General features: G+C 36.5%; 1 protein-coding gene across 2 annotated transcripts in view; it reads left to right on the forward strand.

The window, feature by feature from the left end:
- The first annotated feature begins 232 nt into the window (after window positions 1–232).
- The window catches only part of HRH2 (histamine receptor H2), a 65,721-nt gene continuing 49,911 nt past the window's right edge, over window positions 233–16,042 (forward strand). For both annotated transcript variants that reach the window (XR_011919426.1, XM_072400986.1), the window contains exon 1: window positions 233–433. The gene's annotated coding sequence lies outside the window, so the exon portion shown is untranslated. The remainder of the gene's footprint in view (window positions 434–16,042) is intronic.

The raw sequence follows: 16,042 nt of genomic DNA on the forward strand, positions 1-16,042 counted from the left end.
GCATTAATTGTTTGCCTTTTGGTTTATGCGAGAAACAAAATTGTGCTTAATAAATGCTTTTTGGGCTTATAAATGAGAGCATTGGTAGGCATTGCTCCTATACATAAGTGTAGAGGGTTGCCTTTTGCCAAATAATAGAGTTTGCCTGTGAGATTACAGAGCATAAAATATCCCTCCCACCTCTCTTTTCTGCCTGTGTGAGTCACTCTATATTCAGAGCAGTACTTGTATGTCTGTGTGTATGAGCAGGAGCTGCAGTGAGGAGTGCTGGAGCACATCGCCTATTCTGTGCAAAGTGACAAGACTATATAGCATGGATGTGTCTTCCTCCTAAAGACAATCATGAACAAACAATGCTGGAAAATTTTATTACAGGAGTATTTCCTATAGGACTCTGCAAGTCCCATACTACCTTGTAAATTTTACAGACAAGGTAAGAGCATAAGTTTGGTGTATGTACTATTCAAGGAGCAGTTCATTTATTGATTCATTAAATGCCACATCTAATAGGAGCCAATGTGTTACCTATATATAAGCAATAAGCTTTGGAAACAGCTGCTTGTGCATACTTTCCTGCCTTAGATGTGGCATGCCTTTTATTAGGGTTGTTTTGGTGTACAAATTGTTTTATATGTTGACAACAAATGTATCTCATATATCTTTGGAGTATTCAATGTATCTAGGCTCATGAGATTGATACTCCAGCTCTTCCCAAAAAACACTTCTGGGTACATGGCTCTGACCCACGGTGCCAAAAAATAATTTGCTGTGCATTATCAATCACCATAATTTTTGTCTGGCACCTGCGAATAGTTCTTGTGCATCATTGAACACCCCCACTTGCTTTTTTTTACACCTTTTTAAAGAATTTAGCATTACTGATTACTGTACCGAAGATTTTATTTTGTAAAGCCATGGGAAAGTGATTTGTATCTGTAAATATATGTATTGAAGATTTAATAAATGCTTTATCACTTAGCTTTACTTAGTTGTGTACGTTCCATTGGGAGTTTTAGGCTTTAAAGTGAGAATTTTTTATTACACCTCATATTTTTCTGCAAGAAAAGAATTTCTAAGAAACAAACTGTAAAAAATTAATAATAGTGCTTCAAAAACTGAACACCTGAAATATATAGGAAAGTAGGTAAAATGATAGTTGGTTTAAATATGTAAATCTACAGATTTTTTTTTTACTTTGTCACTTTTACAGGAGAAAATTAATTAATTTACATCAGTGGCAAGGAACTCTTTTAAACAAAAAGGGATGTGGTATTTGTTCAAATCTGTTTAATGGCTTGTGACATTAACAGTTTAGTAGAGCAAACAGGCAAATCATTATGGTACAGTGACATTGTCGAATGTGACATTAGCCTGTTATTGTAGGGTGTCTGTCAGGTGTAGTATAGGGTCAGTGAAACTGCTGGAACAAGAAAGACAGCTAAGTATTTGTACATAAACAGTGTTTACGTATAGCTAAAAGCTAACATTTTTTCTTGATTTGGATAAAGTGTTGTAGTATTAGAACTAAGGTCAGATTTTTTTTTGCTGTCTTTGAGCTAGGAAGAAAAACCCCTTCTAGTTCTAATGCCATCAGGAATGAAAGCAAGGGTAAATCCAACATGTGGAGTAACAGACATCCAACATCCAACATAACAGGAATACTAAGCCAATCTTTTAATATGGGTGCTTATTCCCACAACAACTGTTCCCATTATCCCATCAAATTAAACAATATCCCCTTGCTTCCTGTTTAAGAGAGGAAGTAAAGGGAAATCTTCATAATGCGACAGGATGCTGGTTAAGATGAATAAGTCTATGTAGAGTTATCTTTATAACATAATAAACCCAATACTGAATTTTTCCTAGAAGCTTTAACAAGTTATTGTTGTTAGGTTCTTTTAAATCTGCAATGTTTATTACAAAATACATGGGAACCCTACCAATATGGTCTTTGTCATGATCTTCTTGTTATGGGGTGACAACCATTTGCCAACCATGATCCTGCAAAGTATCTTTGCCAAATGCATTACTGATGGAGATTACCAGTGGCCATTCCAACATGCATTGTTTAGAAAAAAATGATCATGTACAGTGCTATAGCAAACTAAGTGATGTCCTGGTATGGTAACAAAATAGAAATAGAAAAACATATGGCCATCAAGCAAACACACATTATTATTTCTAGCAGACTAGAATCTTAGAAGTTTAGGCTAAATTAGGTTTAGAATTATGATACCATTTGTCAATATGTGGATAACTTGAGTTATACAATGCAAATCTGTCTGGAAGAAACAACTTTAATTCTTTTTTTTTACAAGCCATGGCTATGTACAGGACAATGAGATGCAGAGAAATGTAATATTGACCCTACATAATAAATTAAATCATAAATACGTTTCATTAGGAAAGAGTATATTTCTATAAAATCAAATTGAGGAGCTGCTCAGTAATTTCCAACCGTTGGCCAAGGCACTCAGAAACCTGAATCCTGACGTAATCTTGTTTAATCCACCTACTATATTAAAGACTGAGGGCTAGAAAGCATTTGTTATATTCAGTACCTGTTCTGTTCTATGAAGATCTATGTCCATGCCTTACCTGATATGTAGTGTTTGTCAGAACAGGTCATTTTTAAAAGCCAGTCTTCATATGGCCTCGGCCCTTCGGAAGTGAGTGCACTAAATATTGTTTATTATATTTAAGCTCCCCTCCTTAAAAGGGATATATTTAAACAAGGCTACTAATTCTATACATAATCCAAAAGGAAATACATTCTTTGCACTTGGCATTAAAAAAAAATATAAGATTTAGATGTTTTTTTGTCTCGTAACCTAAAAGTTGCATTTCCCAAAATAAATGTTACAAATCATATTATCCAGAGACCTTACAAATAACTTGTGGGATCTGAGCCTCACTGTGCACTGCTGATATGTATATATTATGTTAGGTAAATAATCTTATTGTTGCAAAATTCTTTAAAATCAGGAAACTAGAAAATGAAAACTAGAAGAGTATGGTACCCTTCCATTGTGAAAATATGCAATTTCTACACCAAAGTGATTTTTACCGCCCATCCAGGATTTAGGGTTACATGATGTCTTTTAACTGCATTGTTTCCTGGTTGTATTACCTAAGATGGCAAATGTACCAGATAAAACATGTTGGGATGTAATTTAGCTGCCAAAAATGGGCATTCAACATTTGCAAATCATGTGCATTCATATTTTTGAATTTACATGTTTGTGCACTGAGCATGCACCCCCAACATTACTGTTAACTAGGATTGGCAATACTATACAGCCAAGAAGAGGTGTCTGTCATTAAATACCATGAAATACCATGCTTGGACATCTGGATTGTCATCCATAATTAATAAAAACAGTGTGATCATTCAAATATCTATTTATTGGTAGAAATATATTTTATTTAAAGGCAAACGTGACTTTTTTTATTTATTCTGTGCAATTGAAAAAAACATAAGAGAACTTTTGCATTAACTAGTAGTTTATATTATCTTATAACACATTGGGCCTGATTTAATAAAGCTTTTCAAGGCTGGAGGGGATACACTGTTATCAGTGAAGCTGGATCCAGGATTGAAAACATTTGCTGACAAATAGCAAATTACTTTTAAAAAATCCATTCCAAGTTTGCTGGATCACCCAGCTTCACTGATGAAAGTGTATCCTCTCTAGTCTTGAAGAGTTTTAATAAATCAGGTCCATTGCTACCACCCATGACTGGGTACGAAAATAAAGCAACAGCTATATTGACTTTGAATTATTCTCTACATAATACTTCATGCAAAAAATTACACATTATATTATTTTCATTTATAAAGATGATGGGTCTCTGTCACTAATCATGTCCAATATGTGGAAATCCTTTAAATGCCTAATTTATTATGATCACAAGTGATGAATACTAGTCTTACAAAGAAATTAAACTTGTACCACATTTATTTGTTTAGATAATGTATAACTTTTAAAGAGTAGAGATCTATGAGGTATCATGTTCCAATTATCTCCACCACTTACAATTATGACACACTTATTATAAATCATTGATTATAGTAATTTTTATCTTAAGTTAGAAAGATCTGTTTGTATTAGGTTAGTACAGTGTTTCCCAAACAGGGTTCATCCAGAGGTTTCTAGGGGTTCTTTGAGCAAAAATCAAGGTGTACGTCAGGTCAGTTTAAGTGACATCAATAATCTTTTTGGCTCTCAGTAGGGGAAACAGGGGTAGGAGAAAGAATGCCTACAATTTGCCCCCCTTACATGCTTACTGAGTTTAGTGTATAATACTTCTCCATCCTCGCAAAAAACCTCTCCTGCTTCTTATATTACTAATTCCCCCTTCTCCTGCCCCCCAACTAAGTAAAAACTATCATTTTTACCTAAAAGAGATAATTTCCTGGTCCCATCACAGGGTCTAAAGTCAGCAAAGTCTTACCTCATTCACTAAGCTAATTAAAATAAATCTTTCTGTGAGTGATAATTCTTTGCGGAGTGGACAGCCACAACTTTTTTTTTTAGTAAATCAACTCTAATTACAATTTTTGCATACATTGTATTGTGGTATTGTGGTAAAGTAAACTTTATTGGTTTCTTACATAATTAAATAATGAAAAAGTTGAATTGCGTACAACTGTTTATAATTCTAAAAAGAACAAGCCATGTTTTGAGAATGAACATTTTCTTTTTCTATATAGTTTATAGAGCATGTGTCTCCTTATATAACAGAGTGTGAGAGGTAAAATATTTGCTGTTTTCACACTGGTTAGTCAGCTCATTTTTATAATGTCAAGACTATTTAAATCAAGCTATTCCAATCCATCAGATCATTCAGAAAGCAGGTCATTCTGGCATATATATATTTAAAGAGGAAGTAAACTCAAAACTGGCCAAAACAAAAAAAATACACTTACCTTCAATCCCGCAGAGCAGTCGATCGGTCTGGTGGTTTCTTCTATTGGGTCCAACGTTGTTGCAGTATCTAGCTCTAGGCTGGCGCACTAGGCATCGCCATCTTCTTCTCTTCTCAGGTGATGTAGAAAAACTTGCGAATGTCACTGTGCATGCATGAGATTGGCAATTTTTTCCCCTTTTGACAAAAGGGCTCCTTTGGCGCATGAGGTGCTCGAGCATGCACAGAAGGAGCACCCAAGAGCCCCCCAGGATGCGTGACCTTGGTATCCCGGGAGGCTCTGCGCTCCCATTCATTTTAGATCGCCTAGGCGATCGAGAATTAGGTAGGCTGTGTTGCACTTTTTTTTTTAAAAAAAAAGGGTGTTGCACTCAAAAAACAAACAAACAGAATTTTCTACCCTTTAGGTAGAGTTTAGGTATGCCTTAGGCTCTACTTTTCTAGGCTTGTGCTTGGAAACAACCTTTGGCTTGTTTTATTTTATTTTTGTTAATTTCTTATTACTTTCATCCTGAATGTGGGTAATTTCATATCATGACCTTGTGAAGTTTAAGTCTGGGAAAAGATGCCTGTATGTTCGCTGCCAGATAATAGACATTCAGTTTAATTTCTGCTTGATTCTTTTTAGCTATACATACTCCCCTTCTCTTCTCACCCAATCTTCTCTATACAACTACATGTTTTGTGTCCCCTTCCTTTTTAGAAAAGCAGATTCCAGAGGACTTTTTATGGATAGGAGAGGGGGGCATGATGCTCACTGCCCTATTTCCTGTAAGAGGGGTCCCAAGAAGCTGGTTTTGTTTTAATATTAGAGGAAAACCCATGGTTTAAAAAAAACACTAGTCTGTATATGGCTTTAGTATATCTATTGATGTTGTGGTCTCAGTTTGTAAGAAAAAGTATGTTGGGCAGAAAATCAAATTGGATGCTTGTATACTGGATATCTAGGTCAGCACTACATTTGAATGGTTCTGATAAAGTTATTTTCCGAGTCAAATGTTCTTGCCATTGGTTTTTATCTTGCCATATTACAAAGGCTTGCCAGTCTTTTTCCCTTTGTTACAAATATTTTTTCTAAATTCATACACAGTTCAATGTAAAAATGATGTAACACTTGCTGAACAGATTGGGCTAAAAACAGTTCTTATTTTAACAGTGAAATTAGAAGGTAGGAACATCACTTCAAGATAAATTGCTGTTCAGCCAGGTGCTTGGAACAGAGTGGTTCAGAGAGGGATATTGAATTGAAAAGTCAGAAAAGCCAGTATAAAGAGCAAACATAGAGTATATACATGCTAGCAAAATCCTTTACTATAATAAAATGTGCCTGAATGAGACAGACATACAAGTATCCCTGTTACAATCATAAATATGTCCTTATCTGAAATATGCAGTTTAATTTTGATCAACAGCTTGGAAAATGTATGCCCAGAAAACTGGAAAAGTGTTGATAAGAGCAACTAACCTAATAAAGAGCACAGAGGACCTTATCTTACTGTTACTTTAACCTAATTCAACATTCAAAAGGGAAAAAACATGTGTATGTAAACTCTGAATTTTGTTTCAGAATGTTTGTCATAGTATCACACTGTATACAACCAGAGGCTTAACGTTTGAATCTGTGCCCAAAAAAAGGAGGCAGAGGGCAAAGGGTTATTCATCAGTATTACAGATATTTCCCATATTACTGACTTACCAAGTCTTGTTCTGCACTGTGTTTCCGTGTTGAGGTGGACATATTGGTAGAGGTAGGGCTTTGTTTCCTCATTGCTGAGCCTCCATCAAGTAAAACATATGACTATGGTAGAGAATATAAAGACGCTCGCACTTGTAACAACCACCCTGTTCTCACCAACCACATTCCCCTGTAATAAAACACACTACACCTTCTTTTGGAAAAAATTTTGGCCATAGCAGCCCGTTTTATTGCTATAACCTTTTAAATCAAAATTTCAAAAATTTTTACAATCATTTAAAAACATTTTAAAACATTTTCCACACAGTTTAACATTTTAAACATTTTCCAAACATTTATAAAACGGTTCTACTTTTTCTTAAAAGGTCCATGAGAGTACCCCCTCTTCTACTAACTCTTCCCCATAAATATGGCTCCCCAACAACAGGCTCCCAGCCTCTACAACGCCCGCTCAGGAGCAGTCAGCGGGCATCTTTTGCTCCCTCCTTGCCCCATGACAACCCATTGTCGTGTGGGGCTCCATTTGCAAGAACTCCATACCTTGATGGGTTCCCAATCCTCAATTTAGTTTTTGATTTTAACTCCCATGGACCAACCAACGAACCACCGTGCTGCAATGACTGAAAAACCCACCCCATGTAGACCCTAAAACTTAGGGAGGGAGGGTGGGAAAAATTTTCTCCAGGCCGTCTCTTTAGCAACTGACCTCTCCCCTCAGTTGGCTCCCCTTATAACTGCCCTTTGACCCGCCCATCAGGCCAGCATCACCCCATGCCCTTTATCCAATCATTTTAAAATTAAACAAATTAACCCTTCTCTTCCCGCCTCCCCTTCTCACTCAGTCATGTGGCCTTTCGCCTATATTTTTTTTTTTTTTATGCTACAGGCCATCTGAACAGTTGATGCATCATCAAATCTCACATTAATCTCTCAATACTAGTAGTGAGAAGTGCCAGTGCCTTGGGTTTTGAAACTGCAAATATACATCCATAAGGCTATTATGCACAGTATTTTTTAGCCCGTCTATTTTTTAGTAGAAGGGCAAAGAGTTAAATTGGAACTTTCATTTAAAAAATAAATCACCTACCTTTACCTGGTAAAGGCACTCGATCCATTTGCAAATCACACTTACTGAATCCTGTGCTTCCCCATTCTTTCCAGGGCTTTTTCCATATTATTCATAATTGCTCATGCGTAAGATGGAGTGCTTGTTTTTTTTCTGCATTTGAGGACAGCCCCTGATGATGCAGTGCCCAATCCTAGACATGCGCAGAAGGAGCAGCCTCCTGGAATATGTGACATAATTAGCTGAGGAGGCTGCAGGTTTCCCCTTCAGGAAGAGGAAGAGACTTTGCAAAAAAAAAGTTAAAAAAAGCACACAATTTTTGTTCATTATGTAAAAGAGATAGCCACACTTTTACATAATGTTGAAAATGTGATGGCTGCTTTAAGAGAACACTTTGGGAAATCTGCTGCAAAGTTTCCTATCTAAAGATTATGAGAGTAACAATACTTGTAGGCTGTAAATACAAAGCAATTATGATACAAGTAGCAGCAGAGTTGTCACCCTGCCATGTCCATTCTTTTAGTTGGCCACACAGGGATGCCTATTTGATAAGCCAGATAGCCATTGAGCCGTGTCATTACCTGGACATTTTGCCAGTAGAAGCACTTCTTGTTGCAGGTGGTTAATGCCATTGCCTCTCAGTAAATGAGTTGTCAGCCTGCCATACATGCTATTTCTTTTAGCAGTTGAGCTGTGTATTAGGACTATCAGATTATAGGAAGCCCAACTCCCAATGAAAGGAGCAGACAAAACAGGCTGACAATGCTGCTTCTAAATGACATGCATTGTCATCCAACAGCAAGAAATAGATTGCCAACAAATGTATTCACAATAAGTATACAGTGCACAAATGCCAATCTTTCATGATTTTTAGGAGGATATGCCCACAATATATAATAATATGTAACATGCTCACATTCGAACACATAAGTATCATATTGAAGAAAAGTCTTATATAGGACTTCTACTTAAGCTACATACACACTTCCAATTATTATCGTTGGAAAACGAACGACGAACGTTCATGCACGATATATATGAACGATCGTATAGCACCGATCCTGCACATAGAGTTAACGACACGATCGTTCATAGATATTGTACACACAATAGATACGATCGTTTGAGCGATAGAGGAACTATGTGCACGACAGGAAAGTGAACGGACGTTCGTTCATTACGCATGCTCTGAACATGGACGATCAACGAACGACCGTACACACGAACGATGCTCAACGATCGTCGTCCAATCCGATCCGTCGGTCCGGTCGTTCGTTTCCAGCGACTTTCCTCATTCGTCGGCGTCGTTGGTTACTTTTTTACCAACGATTTTTTGCCCAATCGATCGTTCATCGTTCGATTGGAACGATAAAAATTGGAAGTGTGTACGCACCTTAAGTTTCTAAAAAACTTGAAAGTTAAACTAACTCTCAAAAAAAGGCATTGTGAGAACTTCGATGTGTGTTTTGATTTCATTTCTAAATGTTATTTAAGGTCTATGACCAGGCCCTCCTGGTATATCTAGAAAAGAAATGTAGACTGAAGAAGGGATTTTGTCCTCTTATAGGTAATTAAAAGGTGAAGCTAGGACAAAAGACATTGTTAGATGGTCAGATTGTATTATGATTGTGATTGCATTTCTAAATATTTCTATTGTCTGTGACCAGGTTTAGTGATTATTAAAAGGCCCAAAAGCACCCTGTTAAATGTGCTCAAGGTTGTCCTGGCTCATTCTTAATACTAGCAACACCCCTCAAATCTGTAATGGTTGGTCAGTATTGTGATTTAAAGACTCTAAAAGGGATTGAAACTAGTCTCTATTTAGCCTATTACTATACTAACTACTATACCTCTCTACAAATAGAGAATTGCATAGCTTAGAATTTTTTAATTTTTATTTTACTAAATAGGGACCTACATAATAATAGCGTTAGTATAAAAAATTACCTGTATAATGATATATTTGCTTGTGACACTAAATTTAATGAGTGATCATTCGTGCACGGCATAAACTACAAAAAACGTATCCTGTTCTAGTTTTACCAAGAACACTTAACATGTGACTGGCACACTGTTATCCTGAAGATTTGTGTGCTTAGATATTCATTCAGCTGTACTGATGTGCAGGAGATTTTTACGCAAACTAAAGCCGCTCTTCATTATCTGTAGAAGTAAGCTAATCTCAGCCATCAATGTATAGGTTCAGGGCAGCATTAAATCAGCTGTGTCCCCTGCGGAATGTACTAAAGTACCTATAAGTGCTTTGTACATAGCAACTGATTTAGCTACATCAGTACTAGCAGATGATACATTACTGCATTATCTCTAGAGTCCATAGACAAAAAGTCAGTGCTTGATTTAAAAAGATATATATGCAAGAAATAAAGCCTTCCTGTCAAAACAAATTTTTTTGGATACCTGGCAACCATGCCAAATTTGGGGAGTTTGATTTTTTTGCGCTGATGTCCTTGAGGGAAGTTGGTTCCTGATAGTAGTATCAGTGGGGTGAGGGACCCATTTTTGTTGTGGAATGTTCTAAATATTGTGGTAAACCGCTATGGTTGGAATGGTTGTGGAGCTGGGTTGTGGTGGTATAGGGGGGATTTACTGAATGCGGTTCTCTGCCTTGCTGCAGTCACGTACACAATGTTCATAGTGGAGGTAAATTCACATGAATTCACATACATTTGGATTATTTGCAGAGGTGATAAATTGTTTATCATGCAATCAGTTACTTTCAATACAGATCACATAGTCTATATAGTTATAGCTTAAGGAGGAACTGAACTAAGATGTGCTTAAAAAAAAAAAATACACTTACCTTTAATCCCGCAGTGCAGTCTGATCCATCCGGGGTTGTCTTGCATCGGGTTCCCTGTCGTCTTGGCATCCATCCCGCTGCTCTGGGTGCCCGGCTTCTTCTCCTCTTCTTCCTGGTTCTTCGCACCTGGTTCTTCATCCTACGTCAGCCGACCCAGGTGTGAAGATCGGGTAAGGTAGGATGGAAAAAAAACTTGCTGATCTCGCTGCACATGCATGCATGTTTCACTTTGGCTAAAAGGCTAGGGCATGTGCAGAAGTAGCACCCAAAAGCCTCCCAGGATGCGCAACATAAGTATCCCGGGAGGCTTTGCACTCCCATTAGGCGATCGAGAATTAGAGGGCAGTGCTGCACCCTTTTATTTAAAAGAAAGAGTGTTGCACTTAATTCCCCAGGACTCTTCACTACTGCACAATCACCTATTGTAACCAACTGGAATGTTGCTTGCTGCCCCAGGATATGAAGGGTTTTAGGTGATGCCAACAAACTTGATGAGGTATGCATTACACATAAACCCTGAAAACTCAAGTACCCTTTGACTGCTGCTACACTCCTGCAGAGCTTATGATAAAAATAACCTCTAGCATAAATACTAGCTGTTTTGTTTTATGTATTTTGCATGGAAAACATTCTGACCTACCGGCAGGAGTTGAAAAATGGAAATAACACATCTGACTCTTGCTGATTGTCTGTCGCTTTTCTCATAGAGATTAATATTAGCATCTCAAAGGCTTTGCTGAAATCTGTGATAAATACGGGAGCTTGCAGGGCAATGAAGCCTCATCAAATGCTGTTTTTGGAAACTGACAATATATGCCAGTGTAAAGTCATAGATATTGTACCAGTAATAAATACATACTTATTTTAGATTTGTTCTAAAGCCAGACCTACAAGTCCTAACTATGGAGAAGTTTTCGAGCCATTTAAATGAAAATAAAAATGTAACAGATTACAGTGCACAATATTCATCTTTTTCTTAAAACAGGAAAACTTAAAGGAATAGCATGCTTGTGGTTACTTTGTACAGTGTATGAGCCAAATGAAAAAATATTATCATGTTTTTATATAGCAACAGAGCATTAAAGTTTATAATCACATCACTAACTGTGTTTCAGAGCAGCTCTCAATTTAAAGTACCCACAATTTGTTTAAGACTAAGCAGCTCAATAGGCAAAACTGAGTGTTTCCCTGAGTTTTGCTTGAGCTAAATATTACTGATGGTGGAATCTGTAATTTTTTTAAATGCGCCAAAAACACTTTGCTAATGAGTGTGAAATAGAACCTAATCCTAGACGTGACATATGGCGGGGGCCATTAGTAAGATAGTATGTAAGAATTAAAAACTTTGCAGCTTTATTTATATGTGACTAAAATGTAGTTGCATTAAGGAGGGGAAGATCCACTAGTGAAGATTAAAGTATGAGAAATTATAGAATAGTAAAAGTTTTAGGAGAGGATGTGGAGATGCTGTTATTAAGTTGCGTTGAGCTGGAGGGTGCTGGATCCACCATTAGTTCAACTACATAGTGTAGAATTTATTCTATACTGTAGAACAGCTCCAGTTAGATGGCTCTTGAACACAAAAGGGCTTATTAGGCAAAGTAATATTTTGGAAGGTAAAGTAAGAGGTGCCTTTATTTAGTTCAGGAAGATATAAATAGGATGCACTGGATCAACTATTAGTTCAGTTGTACAGTCCAGATCTGAATCCTTACTATTGTAGTAAACAGCTATGGTTAGGTGGCTATTGAACACATGAGGGCATCAAAAAGCACCTAAGGTAAGGGAGTTCAGAAGAAACAAAAGTGTCACCCCAATGGCAACTGAGTCCATGGTTATGGAGATAGGGATTTTTTTTTTACAGTATTCTTAAACTATTGGTGTGTCGTCTTATTTCTTCTTCATTGTATATTCAGTTTAGAGCAGCATTCTTTTTAAAGAGTCTTGATATGGGTGGAGATAATATTTTGGTGCTTTATAAATACAGTTTATTATTATTAAGAGAAGTGTGTAGGTTGTTAATATTGGCTTTTTTATCTGGTTGTATTTACCTGTCTCTTATGCACACCCTCTAGCTTCAATGCTTTGCATTACTTACCCATAACAAGCATGCAGGTAAGGAGTATACTCTAGATATCTGGATACTTGTTCAAGATAAGAGACCCTAAAATACTAAAAACAGAAGTTCAGCAAAATCTACTGGCAATTGGCATTTGAATAAAAGAAGATCAGTAATGGAAACCTCTGAATGTATTTCTATGAAAGTTGCTTTACTACAAAAAAATTGTTTCATTTAAAGATAAGGGAGTTCACTAAATATAGACAGGAAATACATTTTGCTGGTCATACAGGTGACTATATTGTAAGCAGTTTTGGAGTTTTTAAATATTTGTTTTCTAGTTAAAAGTTTCTAGTTTGATGATTTCGAAACATTTGTTCACACCAGCAGAGAGGGTTAAAGTTCACATAGAAAAAAAGTACACTGATGCCATGGGGATATAGATTGTATTTAGGGCTAAGTTAGTGATTAAAAGGAAAATCTACTTTTGTTAAACAAAAATTTTATAGCATAAAAAATCAATACAAATTATGCGGAAGCTACACATATCATTTCGTCATGGTAAAAAAAAAACTACACTTCCATTTCACTGTAATCTAAAAAATTATTAAAACGTGAACTCCAAAATAGGAATCCATACACTTTTTGAAAAGAAATGGGAAAATGAATGTCATTTCCTGCTTGTGTGGTTAGTTTGCTGGTTTTCCCAGAAGACTCAACTTTTGACATACCTTTTGGTAAGAGGTAAGAAAATGTTACACAGTAGGATTATTGGACAGAACACCCTGCAACAGTAATTTATGTTTTGGTGAGAAACTCTTATAGCGTTCATTAATGCTCTCAGGATTGTGTTGTGTATTAAATACAGAAGATGGTCAATTAAAACCTCTATCGCTACCCAGCTGTTAAAAATAAGGAGACAAATAGAGAAACACTAAAGGAGGTGACCTATTCTAAAGCTAAAGAACTTAGAGGTTGGTTGGGGAGATAGTTATCAGTTGTTTGAAATGCATCACATCAAATAGTATTATTAAGGAGCATGCCACTTTCACTGTGGCAGAGCATTTTCCAGAAAATACAAGGAGCCAGAATGAAAACAGAGAATATATATTAGCCTGGTAAAAATCGGACACCTAAAAAAAACTGATGTAGGAATATTAACAGTTCTCACTACTTTTTCAACATTTATAATACTATGGTATTTATTTTGTTAGAGTGTTTCCAAAGGCACACTATACATATCTAACCATAGTCATCACAACTGAAAATCACAAGGAATGCATTATTTTGAGTTGTCACCAAAACAGGAATAGAGGGGAAATCTTCTCATGAGGACCACAGTTTAAAAGGCAATTTAAAGATTTGTTTCCTCGCTTGCTAATGCATTTACATGACAAGATGTTTCTTCATCACTGATAGTGGTTTTAACTACTCCCTATACAAGATTGACTTTGGATATTCTTTAATAAGGGTTTGGAAATTTCCCTACACATGATTCGATGGATCAAATCAAATTATTAAGGAGTTTTAAATATGAATGGGCGGCACGGTGGCACAGTGGTTAGCACCCTGGACTTTGCAGCGCTAGGTCCCGTATTTGAGTCTTGGCCAGGACACTATCTGCATAGAGTTTGCATATTCTCCGGTTTCCTCCTGCATTCCAAAAAATCATGGGTTTAGGTTGATTGGCTGCCCCCCAAATTGTTCTTAGACTGTGGTAATGACATAAGACTATGGTAGGGACAGGATTTATATAGCGCCAACATATTACGCAGTGCTGTACATTAAATAGGGGTTGAAAATGATAGAAAAATACAGACAGTGACACAGGATGAGAAGACCCTGCCCCAAAGAGCTTACCATCTAAGAGTTAGATTGTTAGTTTTCTGATAATGGACTTTGTGAAGGGCATATTACACAACATATTGTGTAATATGTTGGTGGTATATAAATAGTTAATAATAATGTTAACACACTTTAAAAAACAGACACAACCATTTTCTGGTGAACCATTTACTCCCAAGATACATGGTATAAAAAATACTTTCAGTAGACTATTTTTTGGGTGTAAAAAGCAGAATCATTTGTTCCAAATGCATAACTTTCAACTGTCCCTTTTGAAGGGACTGTCCCTTTTTTAAATCAACTTGTTCACTCTTTCCTCTTCCATTGACCTACTTTACAATTTTAAATAGCTATATTTTGTTTTGGGTTTGCCTTTAAAGCTAGAGATAAAAAGCTGCTAAAAATAAGACATACATGTTACTTTAGACATATGAAGGACATTGATTCATAATGAGCTTGATTTATTAGAGCTCTTCAGGGCTTGAGAGGATACACTTTAGTCAGAGAAGCTGGGTAATTCAGCAAATCTGGAATGGATCCGTTCCAGGATTGAAAACATTTGCTAACAAATAGTTAGCTTTTCAGAAATAAATTCCAGGTTTGCTGAATCACCCAGCTTCACTGATGAAAGTGTATTCTCTCCAGTCTTGGAGAGCTTTACCCAGTCCCATAATATGTAAGCATGTGTCTTTCAATCAATTTTCATCCCAGCTTCCAGTGTCACCTAGAAGTGTTAGGCCTGTTCATAGGATGTATCAGGGGGCCACAGATGACACAAATCTGCCAAATATGCAGCAGATAAAGCTAGCGCATGAAGGGTCAACAGTCATGTCTGTAATAAAGGAAAGAATAAACACATTTTGGAATGGTACAACATCTGCAAAATCTGTAATGCTGCTGGTAGGTTTTTAGCTTTCTCTTGTTTATATACTGTGATGAACTATCCACTGCTGTGAATTATCCCGCTGGTTTTATTAGTAGACATTTTTTATGAATCTCATGCAGAGACATTGCACTTTACTTTTCAAAGGAAACTGTTTGAATAACTGTGATTTCACCTGCCCTGGAGTCATTGTTCCTTTTTCAAAAGGCTATTTTTTCAATTTAGACATAATAGTTATTTAGGCAACAATGTGCAAGCAGAGCTGCATACTATCCAAGGTATATTTAATTTTTTCTTTTTTTTTCATTTTTATTTAACCACTTGTCTAAATTTTAACTATAAACAACAAAGTTATAATGAACCCACCATATGGTAGATGTTTTGCATGTCAAAAGATTTGTTTCTCTACCTTTTTAACATGACAAAAACCTTGAAATAAGTTATAATATCCACAGCTCAGAGTACATTAGTGTACAATGAGAAGAATGCCTCTTACATTGCTGGTTATTCGGAAGAATGTCACTATTACAGATAGCCAAAAAGATTATTGGTGTTACTTAAACTGACCCCAAAGGCACACATTTCTCATTCCTTAAAGCAGAACTAAAGTCAAAACAAAAAAAGCACACTTTAATCTCGCATATCCGCCGATATAACGGTAGGTTTCTTCGATTGGGTCCCGTGTTGTCCCGGTATCCTTTTTTTGCCTGACGCGGAGGCTGCCATTATCCTCTTCTTAATCT

The sequence above is a fragment of the Pyxicephalus adspersus genome, chromosome 2 (assembly GCF_032062135.1).
Source record: "Pyxicephalus adspersus chromosome 2, UCB_Pads_2.0, whole genome shotgun sequence".
NCBI classification, from domain to species: domain Eukaryota; kingdom Metazoa; phylum Chordata; class Amphibia; order Anura; family Pyxicephalidae; genus Pyxicephalus; species Pyxicephalus adspersus.